Source organism: Mauremys mutica, chromosome 24 (genome assembly GCF_020497125.1).
Source record: "Mauremys mutica isolate MM-2020 ecotype Southern chromosome 24, ASM2049712v1, whole genome shotgun sequence".
In the NCBI taxonomy this organism is placed as follows: domain Eukaryota; kingdom Metazoa; phylum Chordata; order Testudines; family Geoemydidae; genus Mauremys; species Mauremys mutica.
In genome coordinates this window covers 8783726-8808318 of record NC_059095.1, presented here as the reverse complement: position 1 = coordinate 8808318, position 24593 = coordinate 8783726, and positions in this window count along the sequence as shown.

Below are 24593 nucleotides of genomic sequence, written 5' to 3'. Positions count from 1 at the left end.
GAGATTCCACCACCTCCCTAGGGAACCCATTCCAGTGCTTCACCACTCTCCTAGTGAAATAGTGTTTCCTAATCTCCAACCTAGACCTCCCCCACTGCAACTTGAGACCATTGCTCCTTGTTCTGTCACCTGCCACCACTGAGAACAGTCTAGATCCATCCTCTTGGGAACCCCCTTTCAGGTAGTTGAAAGCAGCTATCAAATCCCCCCTCATTCTTCTCTTCTGCAGACTAAATAACCCCAGGTCCCTCAGCCTCTTCTCATAAGTCATGTGCTCCAGCCCCCTAATCATTTTTGTTGCCCTCTGCTGGACTCTTTCCAATTTTTCCACATCCTTCTTGTAGTGTGTGGCCCAAAACTGGACACAGTACTCCAGATGAGGCCTCACCAGTGCCGAATAGAGGGGAATGATCACGTCCCTCGATCTGCTGGCAATGCTCCTACTTATACAGCCCAAAATGCTGTTAGCCTTCTTGGCAACAAGGGCACACTGTTGACTCATATCCGAAGTATCAAGAGTGTGCACCATTGGTTAGGTACACTTATGGGAGGTTTTTCGCTCTCCTCTTAAGTTAATCGGGGTAAGTAATGGTGTCTCTAGCCTATTTTTGTCAGAGGATGGAGATGGACGGCAGGAGAGAGATCTCTTGATCATTACTGTTAGGTTCATTCTCTCTGGGGCACCTGGCATTGGCCACTGTCAGTAGACAGGATACTGGGCTGGATGGACCTTTGGTCTGACCCAGTATGGCCAAGGATTAATGGTCTCAAGTTGCAGTGGGGGAGGTTTAGGTTGGATATTAGGAAAAACTTTTTCACTCAGAGGGTGGTGAAGCACTGGAATGGGTTACCTAGGGAGGTGGTGGAATCTCCTTCCTTAGAGGTTTTTAAGGTCAGGCTTGACAAAGCCCTGGCTGAGATGATTTAGTTAGTTGGGAATTGGTCCTGCTTTGAGCAGGGGGTTGGACTAGATACCTCCTGAGGTCCCTTCCAGTCCTGATATTCTATGATTCTATGATTCTTATGGCCCCTGCCAGAGACTGAACACCAGGCCGAGAAGCATTTCGCCCCCGTACTGGGGTAAATGACAACACAGGGCGCAGGACTACAGAAAATGCATTTGGCAGCTTATACCTCGCTGGGAGGTGCATCTTCCCACCCTCTGCCTTCAGGCATCAACCAAAGAGTTGGCATCTCCCTTTAAGGCGGCTTAATTATTTTCTTTTGTTTTCAGGGGAGCTATTTCTCCAAAAAGGATTGACCCCTGTTTACATCCCAAAGCAATAAGTGTTCCTTTTATTACTCATGCGAAATAATCCATAAAACATCTCCGCAATCCAATTCTTCTGAATTTATGGTTCTTCCTGTGCTATTAATCCTTCCCAGGTTTGGAGGGGTTTTTTCCATGTATTCATAAATACCTCACTTTGAGTGCGTTTTATGGGCGTTATTAGGTTCACTTGAATCTGGAAATGCCTGTGTGAAATTATTACAATGGCTTTAATATACTACAGACTCCGTTCAAGCGACTGGGATAGCAGGGCATAACGTAACGTTGTCAGCTGCTGGATGGAACAGCTCTCGCGGGATCCTTTGGACTCGGCCAAAAGAATAATAAAAAGGCCCACCGCCTATAAATGTCTCTGTGAATTGAGTCATTGGGAAAGGGTTTCTCGGGGGCGAGTTTTAATTCGCTCATGCTGGAGCAATGTCAGGCCGCATGGATTGCCAGGCAGCCCGGTGACCCAGAATTGGGTCCGCAGAGCCGACGATGAGGAGCCAAGTTCAGAACACAGAGCGAGCAGCTGGGCACCACAAAACAGGAAAGGAAGCAGCGCTTCTTGGGGCGGGGAGTATTAGGCGATTTTCCAAAGAGCTCGCAAGCTAACGGCTCCCACTGAGAACAATGTAATAATCATGACCTCAACCCCTCGCTTTTACCTAGCACTTTTCATCGGGAGATCGCCAGGCACTTTACCAGGGAGGTCGGCAGCATGATCCCCCTTTTCCAGATGGGGAAACTGAGGCACAGAGCGGGGCCGGGATGTGCCCGAGGCCACCCAGCAGGCCAGCAGCAGAGCCAGGAATAGAACCCAGGTCCTTTCTCCCAGGCTCCGATTCAGGAAAACAGCCCTAAGTACCATTGAAATCAATGGGATGTAAGCAAGTGCTTAAAGTTAAGCACATGCATAAGGGCCCAGCTGAGAACAATGGGAGCTGAGCTCTTGAGAAAATATGGCCACTTCATTTAGGTGCCTAAACGGGATCTGACGGCTTTGCAAAATCTGTCCAGTGGTGACCCAGCTTCCATTCTGACCTCTGTCCCGGCCTTGCTATCTGATCTCACGCAAGCGGTGGATGTGACATATCTTGACTTTAGCAAAGCTTTTGATACGGTCTCCCACAGGATTCTTGCCAGCAAGTTAAAGAAGTATGGGCTGGATGAATGGACTATAAGGTGGATAGAAAGCTGGCTAGATCGTCGGGCTCAACAGGTAGTGATTAACAGCTCGATGTCTAGTTGACAGCCAGTATCAAGCGGCGTGCCCCAGGGGTTGGTCCTGGGGCCAGTTTTGTTCCAACATCTTTATCAATGATCTGGATGATCATAGAATCTCAGGGTTGGAAGGGACCTCAGGAGGTATCTAGTCCAACCCCCTGCTCAAAGCAGGACCAAACCCAACTAAATCATCCCAGCCAGGGCTTTGTCAAGCCTGACCTTAAAAACCTCTAAGGAAGGAGATTCCACCACCTCCCTAGGTAACCCATTCCAGTTCTTCACCACCCTACTAGTGAAAAAGTTTTTCCTAATATCCAACCTAAACCTCCCCCTCTGCAACTTGAGACCATTACTCCTTGTTCTGTCATCTTCTACCACTGAGAACAGTCTAGATCCATCCTCTTTGGAACCCCCTTTGAGGTAGTTGAAAGCAGCTATCAAATCCCCCCTCATTCTTCTCTTCTGCAGGCTAAACAATCCCAGTTCCCTCAGCCTCTCCTCATAAGTCATGTGTTCCAGCCCCCTAATCATTTTTGTTGCCCTCCGCTGGACTCTCTCCAATTTATCCACATCCTTCTTGTAGGGTGGGGCCCAAAACTGGACACAGTACTCCAGATGAGGCCTCACCAGTGCTGAATAGAGGGGAATGATCACATCCCTCGATCTGCTAGAAATGCCCCTACTTATACAACCCAAAATGCCATTAGCCTTCTTGGCAACAAGGGCACACTGTTGACTCATATTCAGCTTTTCGTCCACCGTAACCCCTAGGTCCTTTTCTGCAGAACTGCTGCCCAGCCATTCGGTCCCTAGTCTGTAGCAGTGCATGGGATTCTTCCGTCCTAAGTGCAGGACTCTGCACTTGTCCTTGTTGAACCTCATCATATTTCTTTTGGCCCAATCCTCTAATGATGGGATTAATTGCACCCTCAGCAAGTTCGTGGATGACACTAAGCTGGGGGAGAGGTAGATACGCTGTAGGGTAGGGATAGGGTCCAGAGTGACCTAGACAAATTGGAAGATTGGACCAAAATAAATCTGGTGAGGTTCAACAAGGACAAGTGCAGCCTGCACTTAGGAAGGAAGAATTCCATGCACCGCTACAGACTGGGAACCAACTGGCTACGGAGCAGTTCTGCAGAAAAGGACCTGGGGATTAGTGGACGAGAAGCTGGATATGAGTCAGCAGTTTGGCCAACGGCATATTGGGCTGTATTTGTAGAATCATTGCCAGCAGATGGAGGGAAGTGATTTTTCCCTTCTATTCGGCACTGGTGAGGCCAAATCTGGAGTAATGTGTCCAGTTTTGGTCCCACAACTACAGAAGGGATGTGGACAAATTGGAGAAAGTCCAGCAGAGGGCAGTGAAAATGATTAGGGGGCTGGAGCACACGACTTACGAGGAGAGGCTGAGGGAACTGGAGTTATTTAGTCTGCAGAAGAGAAGAGTGAGGGGGGATTTGACAGCACCCTTCAACTACCTGAAGGGGGGTTCCAAAGAGGATGGAGCTCAGCTGTTCTCAGCGGTGGCAGATGACAGAACAAGAAGCAATGGTCTCAAGTTGCAGTGGGGGAGGTTTAGGTTGGATATTAGGAAACACTGTTTCACTAGGAGGGTGGTGAAGCCCTGGAAGGGTTCCCTAGGGAGGTGGTGGAATCTCCATCCTTATAGGTTTTTAAGGCCCGGCTTGACAAAGCCCTGGCTGGGATGATTTAGTTGGGGATTGGTCCTGCTTTGAGCAGGGGGTTGGACTAGATGACTTCATGAGGTCTCCTCCAACCCTAATCTTCCATGATTCTAAGCCACGCAGCATCTGCTATCCAGAGCAGGGTGGAATGGGCGGAGCTGCTGAACAGCACACAGCCAGGAACCATGATGCTTTAGGACAGGAAGTGAAGAATACTAGATCTAGTTGAAATGACAGGGACCGCATTGAATGATTGTACCCCACAGAAAGGCGGGCGCAGAATGAACATTTTCCCTTTGGATTCTTTCCAATTGATTTCTCCCCAACCTCTGGTTTAGAAGAGCAGCTACTAAGGCAAGTGTGCTCGAGGATGGGCCTGGAATTCATGTGTAAATCCCTGACAGCCAGCGCTTTATTCACAGGAAGAAAGCAGGAAAATGCAGCTATTGAAACATAAGTGACAATGGAAACAGTAATAAATCCTAATACTGGGACACGGGATACACCCCCTCCTCTGCCACAAACTTCCTGTGGGATCTTGGGCCAGTCACTTAGCCAGTCTGCGCGCCAGTATTCTCATTTGTACGATGGGGATAGCAGCCCTGCCCTGCCCCACAGAGTGTTGTGAGAATAGGTACGTTAAAGATCGGAAGGCACGTTGAGATTTATTGATGGAAAGCAAAGTACAAAAGCCAGGGATTATTGTTAGTACTTGGAGATATAAGGCCTTCCATAAGAGGGCCTCCAGGAGGGCACTGCACATGCTTAGCGGATTTAGCCTCAGCTCCCTCCCACGTGAGGCAGGTTGTTGGTGTTACCCTATTTTACTGCTAGGGAAACCGAGGCACAGAGAATTTAAAGCCAAAAGTCAATGGGAGCTGGGAGCTCAATCCAACTGGACTCCAAACCCTGGAGGCCCCCGAAGTCAGTGCCTGCATGTGACTTCCCCAAGACCACCCAGGGAGTCTGCAATGCAGCTGGGAAAAGAACCCAGGAGTCCTACCTCCCAGGCTTCTCCTCTGTAAACCCCCATCACTCCCCAGGACCTCAATCTTTTTGTCTTGTAAAAAAACTCCTAGTGTAGCCGCCTTCCCTTTCGAAGGTGTCTTACAGCCACCGAGGTGCAAATATTTATCCATACTTGGAATTGCAAAGTGAAGGCTCGCTAAGTGTTCCCAGACACTTGAAGGCAGTTGTTGTTTCAAAGACCTGCTCTGTGGACACCTGGCTGGAATTAATCAGCAGATGCAAACGCTGAGAGTGACTGAAGCCCTTATTAGCCCTTCGCCCGTGAATGTCAAGGTCACTGCAATATTTCACTGAGGCACCTTTTTAAAAGGTTTCTGTTATCAGTGGCTGGGAATCCCTGAGTGAGGAATATTTCCCATGGATAAGGACATCAGCTGGTGAGACAGAGGCTACTCTGACATACTGAAGACTTGCAGTGCCCTGATTACTTATCATGATACATCGTAGTAACTAGCATAATATAAAACACTATGGCCCCGTGACACGGAGTGTGGGGAAGTCAGGGCCCTGCACCCCTCTTCCTGAGATTCACCGTGACTCTCAGCCAGCCAGTAAAACAAAAGGTTTATTAGATGACAGGAACACGGTCCCAAGCGGAGCGTGTAGATACAACCAGAACCCCTCAATCAAGTCCTGCACTTAGGACGGAAGAATCCCATGCACTGCTACAGACTAGGGACCGAATGGCTGGGCAGCAGTTCTGCAGAAAAGGACCTAGGGGTTACGGTGGACAAAAAGCAGAATATGAGTCAACAGTGGGCCCTTGTTGCCAAGAAGGCTAATGGCATTTTGGGTTGTATAAGTAGGGGCATTTCCAGCAGATCGAGGGACGTGATCATTCCCCTCTATTCAGCACTGGTGAGGCCTCATTTGGAGTACTGTGTCCAGTTTTGGGCCCCACACTACAAGAAGGATGTGGATAAATTAGAGAGAGTCCAGCGGAGGGCAACAAAAATTATTAGGGGGCTGGAGCACATGACTTATGAGGAGAGGCTGAGGGAACTGAGATTGTTTAGCCTGCAGAAGAGAAGAATGGGGGGGGGGATTTGATAGCTGCTTTCAACTACCTGAAAGGGGATTCCAAAGAGGATGGATCTAGACTGTTCTCAGTGGTAGAAGATGACAGAACAAGGAGCAATGGTCTCAAGTTGCAGTGGGGGAGGTTTAGGTTGGACATTAGGAAAAACTTTTTCACTAGTAGGGTGGTGAAGAACTGGAATGGGTTACCTAGGGAGGTGGTGGAATCTCCTTCCTTAGAGGTTTTTAAGGTCAGGCTTGACAAAGCCCTGGCTGGGATGATTTAGTTGGGTTTGGTCCTGCTTTGAGCAGGGGGTTGGACTAGATGACCTCCTGAGGTCCCTTCCAACCCTGAGATTCTATGATTCTAAGTCCTTCGGGGGGTTCAGGGAGCTTAGAGCCTAGCTTGGGGTTCCCTGCGTTGCACCACCCAGCCCAAGACTGAAAACAAAACCTCTTCCAGCAGCTCTCTCCCCCTGCCCCCCAACTCTTCCCCTCCTTTGTTCACTCTTCCCAGGCAGAAGGTGTCACTTCTCCCAACCCCACTTCTGGCTCAGGATACAGCTCAGGTAGCTTCCTTCAAGGGAAGTCCCCCATCCCCAATATAACTCTCCTGCAACATTCCCAGGTCAAATCCGCCCTGCTTCCTGCTCCATCACAGCCCGATGCAGGAAAGCCCTTGTGCACGTGCTCAGAGCTACGCGTTACAAGAGACCGCGAGGCTTTCCGACGAGATGAAGCCCTGACACAGCCGTTTTCCTGGCTTGACGTCCAGAGGCAATAATCACACACTCAAAGCACACATTTTCCTGTGCGACTCATTCAATCCCTAACTAGTCGGGGATAAAAGGGATTAAAACAATGACCTTAGCAGCCATGTGGCTCAGCAGAGCGCTGTAACGGGCCGTTAAGAATTATACTCTGGACATTTGTGGCAGCAGCATGGAGGCATAGATCCTCAAAGATATTAGGTGCCTGCAGCAGCTCAATGAACAAACGTCTCCTGCAGCCTTCTAGGTGCAGTGGGGGAGGTCTAGGTTGGATATTAGGAAAAACTTTTTCACAAGGAGGGTGGTGACGCACTGGAATGGGTTCCCTAGGGAGGTGGTGGAATCGCCTTCCTCAGAGGTTTTTAAGGCCTGGCTTGACAAAGCCCTGACTGGGATGATTTAGTTGGGGTTGGTCCTGCTTTGAGCAGGGGGTTGGACTAGATACCTCCTGAGGTCCCTTCCAACCCTGAGATTCTATGATTCTATGATCCTAGCTCAGAGGTGGGCAAACTACGGCCCGCAGGCCACATACGGCCCGTGAGACCATCCTGCCTGGCCCTTAAGCTCCCGGCCGGGGAGGCTCGCCCCCGGCTCCTCCCCTCCTGTCCCCGCTTCCCCGCAGCCTCAGCTCACCGTGCTGCCAGCGCTCTGGGCTGTGAGCTCCTGCCGGGCAGCGCAGCAGCCTGGCTGGCTCCAGCCGGGTGGCGGGGCTGCCAGTCCTGGTGCTTTGAGCAGCATGGTAAGGAGGCAGGGAGCAGGGGGGTTGGATAAGGGGCAGAGGGTTCCAGGGGGGCAGTCAGGGGACAGGGAGCAGGGGGCGATTGGATGGGGCGGAGGTTCAGGGGTGTGTGGTCAGGGGATGGGGAACGGGGGGGTTGGATAGGTGTGGGAGTTCCGGGGGGCCTGTCAGGGGTGTGGCTAGGGGTCGGCGCAGTCAGGGGACAGGAAGCAGAGGGGGTTGTATAGGCATGGGAGTCCCGGGGGGCTTGTCAGGAGGCGGGGGTGTGGGTAGGGGTTGGGGCAGTCAGAGGACGGGGGGGTTGGATAGGGGGTGGGGTCCTGGGGGGGGCGGTTAGGGGTGGGGAGTCCCGGGAGGGGTGGTCAGGGGACCAGGAGCGGGGGGGGGGGTTGGATGGGTCGGGAGTTCTGAGGGGGGCAGTCAGGGGACGGGAACAGGGAGGGGGCGGAAAGGGGGCGGGGGCCAGGCTGTTTGGGGAGGCCCAGCCTTCCCTGCCCGGCCTTCCACACAGTTCTGGAACCCTGGGTTTGCCCTCCCCTGTCCTAGAGAGAAGGGATGGCATGGAAGCCCTGAGAGAACCTACTGTAGGGAATCTGGAGGCTGATCAAGCAGTGTGGCACGATGGGCTTGCAGGAAGCAGGAGTTCTGCCCAGCCAGGGCAGAAGGTGGTGACGTAGCCTTCCAGGACCAGTAAAAGGTTAGTAAAATGGCAGTGAGGTCTGGAGCCTTCTTAGAAGACGTGTCCAGAGACAGGAGGGGGCTGGATAGACCTCAGCCTCAGCAAACGTTCTGGGTGAATCTTTGGAAGGAGTGGAGTAAGACTCCTCAAAGGGTGCCTGGGGGTTGAGAAGCACCACTGGAGGGGAGAACGGTGCCACCCCTGGAGGGAGGAAAACTGTCCCCCCATTTAAACTTTTGGAAAGAAGACTAACAGCTGGAGAGGCAGCCATTGCTGGGGAAGTTCCCAGGGTCTGTTACAAGCCAAGCCAGGGAAACACAGACAAGTAGGAATGCCTGAACTTCTAACTAGTGAATAATGGTGTCGTGCGATGGCTGCAGTGCCCCAAAGCAGCTGATTTTTGTGTCAACTTTGATAAGATCAATGCTGGCCCCTTGTTCAGATTCCCATCCGCTGCCCAGAATCGATTACGGTACCTTCTCAGATTTGGCTTACGTAAAGGGTGTTGGCAGGTGCCATTCGCACAGCCCTCGATAGCAGACACGGCATTTAAACCGCCAGTGGGACCGTCGCTTCCTAGTCATGCCATTGGGTCTTGAGGGGCACCGGCTCCATCCCAACACGTGGGCATCGTTCAGAGTAGTGGAGGAGATGCAGCTGCATATTTCAATGATATCCTTGGACAACTCCTTTGGAGCAGCTGATAGACTTCTGGTGAAAAATCCACGCAGCAGGGCTTACCGGCACCGCTCGGAAGTGGGTCTGGGCAAAGCGGGAGATAGAAGACATTGGATTCTCGTTGGAAAGAGGAACAATTAGATCACAAAATGGTAATAGGGACCAAGACTTAAGACCATGCCACGGAGAGGGGCAGCACTATTGGGTCTAAGAGGCTGCTTCTTCCACATTTTTCTTCAATTGCAGCATCTCTGACCAATCTGTCTAGAAAGACCAGGTAGACTTATACTTTGGATGTCTCCCCCCAGATCTGAATTCACTCCCCCAGCCTGCACTTCAGAGCCCAGGGTCTTATGGAAAGTGTTAAGCAACATTAAGTATAGTCACTGCTAGCAATTATGCCTGGTATTTATTTATTGTTAATTATTATTAATTCATCACATAGGAACCATTATTGATTAGGAATAAAAGCTGCCACTAAACCTTCCAAAACCCCTTCCCTTTAACACTCTAACCGGTATCCGTGTGCAAGGATGTCACCTAAACATTCAGCTCATCGTTTCAGGGCTATCAGAGACTGGATTATGAATTATGCTTCTACTGGGTTTCTCTCAGGAGTTGGGAGAAAAATAAGTGACCTCTACAGGAACATAAGAACGGCCATACTGAGTCAGACCAAAGGTCCATCCAGCCCAGTATCCTGTCTACCGACAGTGGTCAATGCCAGGTGTCCCAGAGAGAGTGAACCTAACAAGCAATGATCAAGTGATCTCTCTCCTGTCGTCCACCACCACCCTCTGACAAACAGAGACTAGGGACACCATTCCTTACCTATCGTGGCTAATAGCCATTAATGGACTTAACCTCCATGAATGTATCCAGTTCTCTTTTAAACCCTGTTATAGTCCTGGCCTTCACAACCCCCTCAGGCAAGGAGTTCCACAGGTTGAGTGTGCACTGTGTGACGATCCAACTGAGCATGTGTAGACAGCCACGGAGTATAATCATGCCCTGTGTTCTCCCTTGGAAACCCCGTCTTGCAGCCCTCAGCTGTTTGGCTGAGAAGAAGCAGGCAGGACATCTTTTCAGAATCCGCTGTTCCTTATATGGCTAGAGAGATCATTTGAGAGTTACTAATTCCATGTTATGTACTTATCTGGTCCCTGTTACCATAGGACCTAAGCACCTCATAACCTTTAATGTATTTACCCTTACACCACCCTGGTGAGGTATTACTATTCCCATTTTACAGACTGGTCACTGAGGATCTCCCAGAAAGTCTACAGTGGAGCATCGACCTGAACCGAGGTCTCCTAACTCTGAAGCTAACGCCCTAACCATGGAATCCTCTTTCCCCCTCAGATCACTCCTCTTCCCTCTTTTCCTCCCCCAGGGCTATGCCTGCTCCCTGCACAGTAATACCTGGGCCAGGGACTGGAGACCAAGGCAGGAGAAGGGGGTAGAAGGCAGCGTATGGAGAAAGGAGGGGACGAGAGTAGAGGAAGTGGAAAGGGATGGAGAACTGGAAGGGGCCTCGGTGAAGGGCTGGGGTGACATGCACTGTTTGGGGTCTGATCTCCTGTGCCCCTTGGTTGTTACTGCCCGTCCCTGAGGTGGTGGCAGGTTGCTATGGAGACCTCTGCCCTCTGTCACCTTTCTCCCAGGGTCCGGCATGGTCACACCTACCTTCCCCCTCAGCTAGGGAGACCTGCCAGGAGCTGTCTTGCTAGCTAAACCTCTGGGTCTCTCCCTCCAGCTCCACTCCTCAGCCGGATGCAGGGAGACTAAGCCAAAGGCAAAGACAGAGGAAACCCCACTAGATCTGGGGAGGGTAAAATCCTAGGAATCTCCCATTACTGCAACAGGAACCAGATCCCATGATGGCCAGATCCCATGATGCTTTGCGGCACACGGCCACTTCTGCCCAAAACCTACCATCCCCACTCAGCCAAGGCCAGAGGAGAAATCCACAACGTCTGCGCTTTGGAAAGACATGGCCAATGCAGCCCCATCCCTCTTGCTACATATTTTCTTACTCAGGGAAAAACAAACAGGCAGCAATCAGGGGACGGACAGGGGCTGCTGCTAATCACCCGACCGGAGGGAGCGGCTGGGGCTAGCCTGGTTGTTTATGAGAAATAACCAGCCATGTGACACAGGTTGGGCCATGCAGGGTCATGAGCGATTTAGCTTGGTATAAACAACAGAGCCCAGGCCAGGGCTGTAATCTCTCCCAGATGCCTTTGCTCCTTGATCGGAAGGATCCGAAGCTTATCAGGGGAAAATCCGTCTCCGCCCAGCCTCCTCCCCTGGAATTTCTGAATCCACCAGGGCTTACTCACCTAACAGCTCAGATCGGGGAGGGACACAGAGCCCCTTCGATGGGGGCACCTGGCTCCCTAGTGCCCTGTCTCATCATTTACACCAGTGCACAATAAGTGAAAAAGAGGCACAAGTCGTGGCCGTTGGGCTCTAGTAGCACTTTAAACCCTGTTTGCACTGGTGCAATTGACAACACAAAGCGCAGGGCAACAGGGAACTGGGACTCAGAAGGCAGGACAGGGGGTAAATAGGGCCCGGGGGGGTCATCCTGTTCCCTGTTTACCCCACCCTGTCAGGCAGTTTCCTCCCCCCAGCTCTGGGCATCTAGACTGACACACTGGTCTGCGGACGGCAGATGCTGCGCGGGGAGTGTTTACACTGGATTCATCAGCATCTCGGTCCTGGAGACCGGGGGGATCCTTCAGGATGCCTCGTATGAGTCGGAGCAGGGAGAGGAATTAGATCTAAAGCCAGACACAGCCTCCTGGTTTCTGCTGAGCTAGTCTTGGCATAGGCCTGTCCCTGCATGCGGTGTGGGAGCTATGCCGTGGGCTTCCAGGGGGGCAGGATTGGCTCACGAACCAGTTGGAACCAGTTTCCTTTAGCGATCAACCCAGCCTGGCCCACCCGCTCCATGCAGAGCTCCAGCTTCCCTGCTTTTTCCGGTCTAAATGGTTTTCCTGGGCCAGACCCTCCCCCCAGAGGCACTCACCCAGCTCCAGTAGGTTGGGGGGGCGGGGTCTCACACTGAGATTTCGCCGCCTGCAGCAGTTGTTAAGACAAAACTCTTGGCCCATCACCTAGGTATCCAACTGGAGCGATGCCTCCATCAAAAATCCTCAGCCATGGTCCATGTGGCAACAGGGAGAGCGCAAGGTCTTTGGGGAAGTGTTTCGGGGGCCCAGCTGCACCCCAGCACCAGGAGGAATTCAGGATCAGCACATTTTGGGTGTGTCTACACTAGAGATTCACCTCAGATGCCAAGGCCCAAAGGGACCTAGTGGGACCGGCTGCATAGCACAGGGCAAAGAACTGCTCCACAATCAGGGCCGGCTCCAGGCACCAGCCGACCAAGCACATGCTTGGGGCGGCACCTTGGGGCGGGGCAGCACTCAGGGGTTTTTTTGTTTTAGGTTCCGTCGGGCGGCACTCGGAGGGAGGTGGTGTTCGGTGGCGCAGCACTCGGGGGGGGGGGTTAGCAGCGCAGCGCTCGCGGGGGGGGTGTTATGGTGGGGCAGCGCTCTTTTTTATTTTTTGCTTGGGGTGGCAAAAAAGTTAAAGCCGGCCCTGGCCACAATAATTCTCTCTCGCCTCGGCCCAGGACAAGCCCGTGCGGCCGCTCTGCAAACGTGCCATTGCGTGCCATGGGCTGCCTTCCTCCAGCACCCCCCCCATGGGGAAGCCCATTCAAATTCCCCTGGGGAGGCGCGTGACTGAGACCCCTTGGGAAGGTCCCTGCACATCAATCCCCCCTGGGCTGTCTCCAGTCAGAGCATTGAGCAAGCTTTGGGATTCGTTTCCAGTTTGAATCTCAGTTTTACAATGGAGGGGAGTCCCCGTACTGGGCAAAGGCCCCGTTGGCTAGGCTCGTCGGCCTTTAAAAGAACCATCAGGATTTCAGGAGAAAAACACCGGCCTCTCCCTCGGGCCTCTGTTTATGCCACAGTATAAATATCTCGTGCGACTCTCTCCAACTTTCCACTTCTCGGCCTTCCCAAGAAGCTGTTGAGTGGGAGGCTTCTGCGAATGGCCCGGGATCACGAGGGCCGGGTTGTGGGGGGCACGCTGCGGGGGTTGAGAAATCACAGGCTTTTCACGAGGGATAGAGAGAGAGTCAGGGCTGTGGTGTCCCCCGGCTCCCTCATCCCACACGCATTCCGCGTGGTTCCGCTGCATTTCTCTCCCTAAGCCTCTGTGGAGCGGTTTTTAATATCCATGAGAGGTGAGGGGGCCCATCAGAAAGCTACTGGGTCTAGGCCATGCATTCCTCGGAAGAAGCTCCTGCCTACCCGACAACTCCCTCCAGCACTTTCCCTGGGGCCTCACAGTGTGCCATTGATTAGACTCGGAGCTACTTCGGCCCAGCCTGATTAGAAACAACAAGCAATCAGGGAACCAGAGGCTACGGGAAATGCTCTGGAAAGAACCCCACACACGCACACACCACCCCTTCTTTGTTCTCAGCGCCCCACCCAGCTGGCTGATGTGGGTATTGGCGTAACCCAGGCGGTGCAGCTCCCGCTCTAGGCCGATGCACGGAGGGGAAGATTTGCTCGTTAGCTCATGCAGTTAGCACTGGAGTTCCCCAGCTCAGTCCTGGGAGGGCGTCCGTCCCGTGGGGGTGTAAGGAGGATAGGGGTGAAGGGGGAAAGGCAGAAATAGGGAGGGGAAGGAAGAGGATGGGGCTCGCAGACGCCTGCTCCTGGGCTGGCTGCGGGTGAGTGGAAGGATGTCAAGTGGAACCGGTGCTACAGAACAAAGGATCAGAGTGTAAAGACAGTGACTGGCTCCATTCCCACACCCACAGTCAGCACCTACCCCAGCTGCCTCGGGTGCCTTTGAAGATCCCAGCCTCTATGAACAAACGATCACCCCTGTGCCATGGCAGCTGTGAGAGCCCGAGGCTCCCAGAAATAGAGAACTAGGCCTGAGACCCCACCACCACATTTCACACCAGTGCCCAAGCAGGCTGCAGCTGGTAATGGCTTTCAGTTCCCACCCTTCCCGGGCTGGAAACAGCAGCGCTGTCCACTTAAAAACCTCACCCAGCCCCTCAGGAAAGAAACCTCCCAAGACGAAGGGGAAGAGACTGCCTCGAGACGGGTACAGGGCTTCCCACATGTTTATTCTGTGGTTTCAAGAGCCGCCAAGGGCAAGCGGGGATGTGTGGAGGCAGGCATATATTAATTACATGCCCAGCGGCACCACCCCTGTTTGTTTACTGGCATCTATCATCATAACACATCCCGGACGTTACTTTGCCAGCACCGATCTCCTACCAGCCCCTTATTAGTCAGCGCCAGCAACTGTTTGTGTCTAGTTACATTGCGTTGCCGACACTGAGCCACACTGTTTGACCCTCTCGAGTTTGTCTGGCCCTCGCTGCACATTGCTGGGGATCTGTGAACAAACACAGTCTCCATCCACACACGCTCTTGGGTAAAACATGCTCCACTCACTTTTTTACTGGGGTATTTCACCCTGCTCCTTATTATCATAGAATCATAGAATCTCAGAGTTGGAAGGGACCTCAGGAGGTATCTAGTCCAACCCCCTGCTCAAAGCAGGACCAATCCCCAACTAAACCATCCCAGCCAGGGCTTTGTCAAGCCGGGCCTTAGAAACCTCTAAGGAAGGAGATTCCACCACCTCCCTAGGGAACCCATTCCAGTGCTTCACCACCCGCCTCGTGAAATAGCGTTTCCTGATATCCAACCTAGACCTCCTCCACTGCAACTTGAGACCATTGCTCCTTGTTCTGTCACCTGCATCAAATGCAATCTCGGTACGGAAAACAATATCCCCAAGCCAGCTTCCTAAACAAGAGTGTGTTGGAAGAGGAGAGGGGGAAAAAAATGGCTAAACACGGGCCAAATCTTCCCAGATTCAACCCCACACAACAGTCACAATTTACATACAAAGTAGCTTCATGAGGGGAATTCAGAGCCACGACAAATCCATCTTCTACCAGCAGCATTCGGTTTGGGCCCATCCCTTCCGAAAAGGCTGCCGTGTTCGGGAGATCCACTCCAGCCCCTGGTGTGAGAACTCAGAGGGAAGCGGTTTCCCCAGCCCACGAAAATTTGAGATTGAGATTTGTCTTCGTCCAAAAATCAAGCCCCAAAAATGAAATCTTGAAAATGTTCATGAAGCGGGAATGGCGGGGGAAAATCGAAAAAAAAGATTTCCGTTGAGGTCAATCGAAACATTCCGTTTGGATAATTCCAAAGTGTTTCATTTTGATCTTTATCTTTTTTTTAAAACTGTCAGTTGCTTTTTATACTTTTTTTTAAACTATAATTATCTTAAATTACAAGGCAAAAAAAAAAAGCCATCGCGAACCAGAAAACTGGAATTTTGTGTTTTAAAAATGTCAAAAGATGGGCTAGTTCGAACATTTGTTTTCATATCAAATAACTTGTCAAAACCCGCTCTCCTCCTCCAGCCCCCACGCAGGTTTGGTTTCAATACATCTGCAGTTTCCGACAAAGAAAAACTCATATTGAAAAGTTCCCAGCTTGCTCTACTCAGGGTAATTCTCCCATCTCCCCTTTTCTAGCAGCTGCCACACTCAGTGCAGCAATGCAGGGAGACAACGGGGGAGCTGTTTCTTCTGCATCCATTTCCATCAAGCCGTCCGTCAGGCGACAGGGGTTAAGTGCAGTGTTGCTAACTCGTAAGACTTGTGATAATATCCCGAATGGGCAGGGGGCTCGATTAGGTTCTTGTTATGTTTTTTGCCTACCAGGTGAAAAACGTAACATCTCCTATTTTGGAATGCATGGACCTGGTAGGGTTCACAGCGTTGCCAATCACTGTGATGTTTGCCACGAGTCTCATGATAGCTGGTGTTTTTAACACCCCAGGGCCGCCCAGGAGGGTGGGGGACAAGAGGGGCAATTTGCCCTGGGCCCCACAGGGGTCCCCACGAGAGTTTTTCGGGGCCCCTGGAGCAGGGTCCTTCACTTGCTCTGGCAAACTCTCGCAGGGCCCAGGCCCCCGGAGCTTCTTCCACTCTGGGTTGTCGTCGGCAATTCGGCGGCGGGGGGTCCTTCCGCTCCGGGACCCCCAGCCGAAGTGACCCAAAGACCTACGGCGGGGGGGTCCTTCTGCCCCAGGACTTGCCACCGAAGTGCCAGGTCTTTGGCAGCAATTCAGTGGCGGGGGCCCCCCACCACTGAAGACCCCAGGCCCCCTGAATCCTCTGGGCGGCCCTGTAACACCCCAGCTCCTGGAGTCACGTTAATATGCAAGAATCTCAACTTGCATTGTGAATGAAGTATCTATCCCTCGTAGTCACAGCGAAGGGCTTGAAAACATGGCCAGAGTGCACCTTCCAGGCTCAGACACCAGAACCGAGCCTAGCTCATGATTTTGGGGCACGCTTGTCTTCCTCTCCTCCTTGCTTACTCCGGGCTAATCAGACCAAAGGCCCCTGTTGAACTGGTTGAAAAAAAAATGCCCTTTGTTTTTTGGGGGGGAAATTTTGAAAAATGTTTGAGGCTTTTTGTGGGGTGGGAGGGAGGTTCCCCAAATTTTCCTGTGAACGTTTGATTTGGGGGACGTCCAGTTGCTGGGCCACCTTCCCTGCAAAGGCCACGAAGAAGGGGAGCTGTTTGGGCCCGGAGGATAGACGTGCACCCCTTACATTCAGAACTATCCCCCCCCCGAACTTCAGGGTGCTGTTCCAAACCCCACTCATTTGGGGGGCCCCCCAGTTGTTAGAAGAGCCATTTAAAATAACCTGAAAGTCACCAGGACCCACCACCCACTGAAGGGTGTGTCTACACTACAGCCAAACACCTGCGGCTGGCCCACGTCAGCTGAATGAGGTTCACGGGGCTAGCGTAGATGTTTGGGCTCAGGCTGGAGCCCAGGCTCTGGGATCGTCCCCCATTGCCGGGACTCAGAGCCTCGGCTCCAGACATCTACACTGCAATAGTATAGCCCTGCATCTCAAGCCTGAATCAGCCGACGGGTGTTTTATTGCAGTGTAGACATACCCTTAGAGAATCAGCCGAGGGATGGTTCATAGATTCTAGGACTGGAAGGGACCTCGAGAGGTCATTGAGTCCAGTCTCCTGCCCTCATGGCAGGACCAAATACTGGCTAGACCATCCTGGATAGACATTTATCTAACCTTACTCTTAAATATCTCCAGAGATGGAGAGTCCACAACCTCCCTAGGCAATTTATTCCAGTGTTTAACCACCCTGACAGTTAGGAACTGATGTTTGCAACGTTGGCAGCTGTGATCTCCTGGTGCAGCATGACCCCTTCAGGCGGATTCATGGATAAGCAATTTTGGCCAAGAGGAGTTTTGTTGTTTTTTTTAAAAAAGGGTCCTTTTCCAAAATGGTTTTGAATTAGGGCACACTGACCTCTGTTGGCTCAGTGCAAAACCTTGCGAGACTCTGTGGATTCGTCAGCATTTCCAAATCCTATTGTGAGTCCGCCACTGACAAATGGAATTGCTTTAGAACATGCAAAAAGTCAATAAAAAGCTATGAGTTATATCTCCACCATAAGGACTAAATGTGGCATCTCTGTCCAGGACAGAACAGAGGCAACGTCTTTAAGAGAGTCATTGAGAATACTGAGTATTCAGTATTGCTCCTCAGAATATCCAACTGCTCATACAGAACAGAAATTCTGACCACTCTCAAAAGCAATTGAAGGAGACTAAATAAACTAGCCCTTAATCGGACATGGAGAGAACTCGTTAGAGAGATCGGTTTTAATTGTCTGTGCAAAAAAAAAAAATCTATACACTCCATTACCAGCGTATCTGAGCACCTCACGATCTTTAAGGCCGTTACCTTCACAAACTCCCTGGGAGATGGGCAGTGCCACAGAGGGGAAACTGAGGCACAGAGACTAGGGACCAGATTTTTTTTTTTTAAAAAGGTTTTGCTTCTTCCAGTAACAAGTCCAATGCAGAGGTTGCTGATTACCATCTTCCACGGCCATGACAGAGTAGTAAAACTTCCACGCTCCTTTAGAGACCAGTCCCTCTGACCATATTTCCAATATAACTGCCTCTCTCTCTTCCTCTGCCTGGTTCACCTGCGATCTTGCCTGATAGTAGGAGCGCTGGGAGCAAGTTGCTCTGCGATCAGTGAGCTTTGTGTCCCCAAAAAGATGCTATTTAGGCTCCTAAATAATATTAATTCCTATAAGTAGTGTTATCCTATATAGTGGTTTTTACCAGCATTTCGCAACATGCTCCACAACACGCCTTGGAAGCAAGGATGCACTAATAGCTCCATTTGACTAAGGCACAGGCAGGCTGAGTGACTTGCCCAGGATCATACAGGAAGTCTGTGGCAGAGCAGGAAATGGTACCTAGGGAATGGTCTTCCAAGTCCCAGGCTAGCACCTGAACCGGGATTTTTGCTTGGTGACCAAAACGGGGTGTGGGGTGTGTGTAGAGCTCTCTGAAATGCAGGATTTCTTCTCTCTGTGGGGTGTGTGTGTGTTTCCATTTTGTGGGAAATTTTACTCTTTCAAAGTTTCCTGCAAAGTGGAAAATCCCCCCCAAAATTTGCTTCCGAACCAGCGATGTGTCCAAAACAAGCTACGCCGAGTGAATGGTGCGGGGGCTTGGAAGCCAGGAGAGCCCCAGTTTGAGCCAATGTTCGAGGCTCCCTTCTGCCTCAGTTAATAGCCAGCACCGCCAGGTTTTTCAGGCTCCAGGCTCAGTGCCGGAGATCCTGGAAGCTCTGGCATAACTGTGTGACCTTGGGCACGTCATGTAGGCCTGTCTACACACATGAGTTATACTGCTTTAACTCTACTAGTATAGCTAAAGCAGTACAATCCCTGAGTGTGGACACAGTTACACTGGTATAAAGGTGCTTACGCCAGTTGTGAACTGGTGGATTCTCACCAGCCCCAGGGAGTTCAGCAGATGGTCGCTAATTAGGTATCCTGGCCCTGTGGCTAAGCCCTAGATCCCACCACACCGAGTGCCACCATGCTGAGCTGACCACCTCAGAAGAAATTCGGAAGCCGGTGAGAATGTGAGAGTACTTACAAAAGGGATGCATCAGTGTCACAGGGTGAGACTGGCCCTTTTAATGGGGCGAGGCCAGAGTGCCTGCGACTCACCAGCTCACTCCAACCGGGCTTAAAAGCGGGCACCTGGGCTGTAGAGGGGACACAGAGGGAGAATTCAGATGGGGAGACAGTCGAGTCCCAAGAGCAGAGAGAGCTCAGAAGAGCTGGGCTGTGCACGTCAGGGAGGGGACGCCCTCGGAGAAGGACACGGTCAGAGTAGTGGAGCCACATCGGGCTGGTGAAAGCGGCAGGCAGTTGGGGACAGGGTCACCTGCAGACTGCCCCAGGCCAGAGAGGGCTGAAGGCTGGCAGCTGCAGAGGCAGATGCCTGCTGGCTCTCTGGGCCAGAGAGCTGATGCCAGAGAGGGCTGAAGTCTGGGGAATGATGGAGGGGTAAGTGCTAGAGCCATACCTGGGAAGGAGAGAGGGTAGAGAAGTACCTCAGCTGCAAGAGCAGGAGGAAGACACCAGAGCCATATATGAGAGCCAGAGGCGTAGGGAGAGATGCTGGAGCCTTCTTTGGTGTTAGGCTTTGAAAGAGTGTCTGTACTGGTTGGACTGTGCTGGGGAAATCTGGACTACAGTTGGGGGGAATTATATGATAACCCCACAAAGAGCTAGTTATGCTTGGAAACTTGCTGGAGGTACTGGGGACTCCAGAACAAGAGGGGAAACTGAGGCAGGCACATGGTAGAGAAGGCATGCAGGTGATCAGCCCTGGCAAGTGTTGTCCAAAATTGGGCCAGTTAGTAAGTTTAGGGAGGACTAATGACCCACCAGAGTTTGGCAGAAAGCAGCACGTTTATTAGACTGAGCACTAAGCTAAGCTAAGGGAGGCAGGGGGTGTCACACTCACTTGCATACTCATGCTCCCAGGACAGGCACAGCACCAGAGATGTCAGGATCCTTGAAGGTAAGTGTCCCCCGACCCCCAGCACAGCAATGGACGGTGCGATGAAGGTAAGTCATCCCGAGGCACAACGGACTGCAACGCGGCAAACACTGGCCAGGCAGTTTGGGCGAAGGGCCTTCATTGGAGGTACAAGCTTGTGAGTGCACTGCCGAGCACATGGCCCCTTCCCCTTTTGAAGACCTGCTCCTCCTGGCCTGCGACTAGAGATGACTTGGCTGTGTCTGGTTGGTCACACTCCACCTCAGGTGGTGTCCATGCAGTGCCCATGCACTGGGCGTGTGAGCACTGCCTAATTAGAGTCCCAGTCACCTTGTCTACCTGGAAGCTCTTCTGATCTTCCAGCTGTTCAAGCAGCCCATTCATCCCACAAGCATTCCAGGAGGGAGGGGTGGGGGAAAGCACCTTCACAGGTATTCAGAGAGGGAGAGGAGACAAGGGGGTGGGGGGAGTGTAACAGACCTTTTGAGCATACAGGTTATACATAGCAGAGTTATACAAAGCATACAGACCACTGCTGCTCCTACAACAGCAAGTGACCCGGAGAGGGAAATCAAGGCAGGGCCACCCTGAGGCCTTACAATCAATCAGCATCTACACCCAAAGCCTTTAGTCCCATTTCCACATAAGTTTTCTTATTTCTCAGGCAAGTCCAAAACTTCCCGGAGAGCCTGTGCCCAACTTTTCCCAGACCCGGTACCTTTCCCCTCAGGTGATCACCTGGCCTCCTGCCCCTCTCTGGCGCTGTTGTCCTCCAGCCTTCTTGATTATTAATATCACTACCTCCTCCCTAGCTGGAATGATCAGGGTCTGGCTTATATAGAGCCCAGACTCCTCCCACTCCCAGCAGCCTCTGAGAAGATTGGTTAATGGGAGTCAGCTGCTTCGGGGGAGGGGAGGGGTCTCTCCCATGTGACAGTTCATGCTGTCATACCAGTATAACTTATTCCTCTAAAGAAAGCAGAACAAGCTATACCTGTATAAGGCGCTCTTATACCAGTATAACTGCATCCACATTAGTGGTTGTAGTGGTATATCAGGAAAAAAATCATAGCCTTCATTGACATCATTGTAGCAATATAAAATCAGTGCTTCTGTACAATGAGAATAGCACTGCCCTACCTCCCAGGGTGTTGTGAGACTAAAGATTGTGAGATGCTCAGGTACTATGGTGATGGAGGCCAGATAAGTACCTGAGACAGAAATTAACAAAACCTGGGTCACCAATTCTCAGCTATATTAAAGCCCTGATCCTGCAAACACAGGTGTGTGTATGGAACATTACTCACAGGAGGAGTCTCATCAAGGTCAATGGGGCTAGTCATGTGAGTAAAAGTAAGCACTTGCATAAGTATTTGCAGAATCAGGGCCTGAAATAATGAGCAGGTGAAATGAAAAGGCTTAAAAGAAAATTGTAGAAAAAAACAGATTGTGAAGAACTTCAAAAAGATCTCACAAAACTAAGGGATTGGGCAACAAAATGGCAAATGAAATTTAATGTGGATAAATGTAAAGTAATGCACATTGGAAAAAATAACCCCAACTATACATACAATATGATGGGGGCTAATTTAGCTACAACGAGTCAGGAAAAAGATCTTGGAGTCATTGTGGACAGTTCTCTGAAGATGTCAACGCAGTGTGCAGAGGCGGTCAAAAAAGCAAACAGGATGTTAGGAATCATTAAAAAGGGGATAGAGAATAAGACTGAGACTATATTATTGTCCTTATATAAATCCATGGTATGCCCACATCTTGAATACTGCATACAGATGTGGTCTTCTCACCTCAAAAAAGATATACTGGCACAAGAAAAGGTTCAGAAAAGGGCAACTAAAATGATTAGGGGTTTAGAGAGGGTCCCATACGAGGAAAGATTAAAGAGGCTAGGACTCTTCAGCTTGGAAAAGAGGAGACTAAGGGGGGATATGATAGAGGTATATAAAATCATGAGTGATGTGGACAAAGTGGATAAGGAAAAGTTATTTACTTATTCCCATAATACCAGAACTAGGGGTCACCAAATGAAATTAATAGACAGCAGGTTTAAAACAAATAAAAGGAAGTTCTTCTTCACACAGTGCACAGTCAACCTGTGGAACTCCTTACCTGAGGAGGCTGTGAAGGCTAGGACTATAACAGCGTTTAAAAGAGAACTAGATAAATTCATGGTGGTTAAGTCCATAAATGGCTATTAGCCAGGCTGGGTAAGGAATGGTGTCCCTAGCCTCTGTTTGTCAGAGGATGGCGATGGACGGCAGGAGAGAGATCACTTGATCATTGCCTGTTAGGTTCACTCCCTCTGGGGCACCTGGCATTGGCCACTGTCGGTAGACAGATACTGGGCTAGATGGACCTTTGGTCTGACCCGGTACAGCCTTTCTTATGTTCTTAAAATTGCTCAATTTTTTTTCACACACGACAACATGAAAAGAGAATGAATCCATCGTCTCACCAAAGAAGGGATTTAAAATATTTTGGCACAGCAAACAAGGTGGGAGTGATTACATCCAGGATCGCATATTTTTAGCAAATGACCAGACTGATAAGAAGCCTGAGCAAGAAGCACCCAGAGGCAATAGTTATGGGAGCAAGAGCCAGTAGGTGGCATTCATAAGCTTTGCATGAAGCTTCAATTGCCACAAAACTGCAAAAGAGGAAAATGTTTCTTGTGCAAAAACAAAACAGAGGAAAACACCGAAATGTTCCTCTCCGCTGGATAGTCCCACACCCACTTTGATCAGCAATATCTGAGCTGTCATGTTCTAAAGTGACCCTTCGCTCATTGTCCCAGCTTGGTCTTGGGAAAGTGTAGCGACTAGGAACTGGGTAGTATGCCTTTAAATAGTGTGGGAGCTTCCTTGTCTTCTCCTGCAGAAGCCACCAAAACCTAACAGGGGCAAGGGTGCGTATGTGTAACGGGGGCGTGTATGTTTGTATATACTGCAGTTCGTGTTTGTAGTGGGAACCCAGCTCGGCCGTAGTTAAGATTTATGCTTAATGTTGTGTAAAGAGCAAAGACACATCAGATGGACTCCAGCTTCTCAAGGGACCAACCACCCCCTCCTGCTCCTCCCTCACTTCGCTCTTCAAGACACGCTCTTCCTGCAAAGCCATTCAATCGTGATCGCTGGCAGGATTCCTGCCCCAAAGCCTCCGCCTCATCCTGGCAACTCTCCATCAGCAGAAGGGCAGCTGGAAGCCCGCAATCCAGCAGAACTGACGTGGACTCCAGGGCTGTGCATGACGGGGTTGGCACCAAACCAGTGCAAAGAAAAGGAGGGGAATGGGTGTGACTAAGTAATGTGGAGCCCTGCCCAGCCCGTCTTTGGCATGTCACCCCAACAACCCCTCCGAATGTGCAAGGATGGGGCTGGGGGACCGGATTTGCTCAATAGGTCCATCAGAGTATTATATCATCTAACTAGAGGATTCAGTAAAGAACGAGGGGCAGAATGGATGATCTCAAAGACTACAAAGCTTTACTTGATGTGCTGGATGCAAGTAGCTGGGAGCCAGTCCATTAGCTGTGGGGAAGGGACCATCTTCTTGTCCTGTGCCTTTGCAGCCCCTGGCACAAGGGGACCTGGTCCGTGACCGGGACTCCTAGGCCCTACGGTGAGACAAATCATCAATAATAATAATAATTCATCAGCGGACGCGTGCGCCTCAGCAGTAACACCTGGCATTCAAAACAGCATTTTCCTGGAAGCCTGAGGAAAGTTTTCAAAAACCTGGCTGAAGCAGAAGCAGGGATTTTCATAGGTGCCTAAGGGAATCGGGCACCTGCTTCCCATTGCCAGTGGGGTTTGGACACCCTAGACCCACCCCTTTGTAACCCCCCCCAGCCTAAATCTTCAGCTGGTGCCATTTCCATTTGCCATCTGCTCCGGGCTGCATCTGCACAGACCTGCCTTCCATCCTCCCCCTTCCGCAGAGCCGACTCTTTTCAGCTCCCCCAAAGCCCTCTGGGGGTCTGCACTTCCCCCGTGGCCCTCCTAGCCACCCCCACTCCAGCTCCCCGCAGCAGGGAGAGCCCCCCTGTTCCAGGTGCAGAGAGATGCTGGGGGGAAGAGGGTGCATTGTTAGGCTGGGGACAGAGAACCTGGCTTGGACCACTCCGCCTTTGCCTTTCCTTAGCCAATGATGCTCTATATTAAACAGCTCTTCCCCCGCCCCTCTCTTCCTGGGCCGCATCCTGCCAGGGGCTGAGGATGCTCAGGATGCCAGGGGAGACATTTGCTGTGCTCCATCCAATCAGAGGCGACGCAGCACTGAAAAGGGGGTGCTTTATGCTGCTGGCTCTCCACCCAGCCATCCACCCACCCACCTCCCTCCCTTCCCAGCACACAAAAGCACTGCAATTAGCTGTCTTAAGGGAGCAGGGGCTTAGCCAGCTGTGAGCTGCAAATAATCGAATACCTCCGAGGCAGGCAGCGGTGGCCCCGGCCGTGTTAAGAGAATACAAATAACTGCCATCCA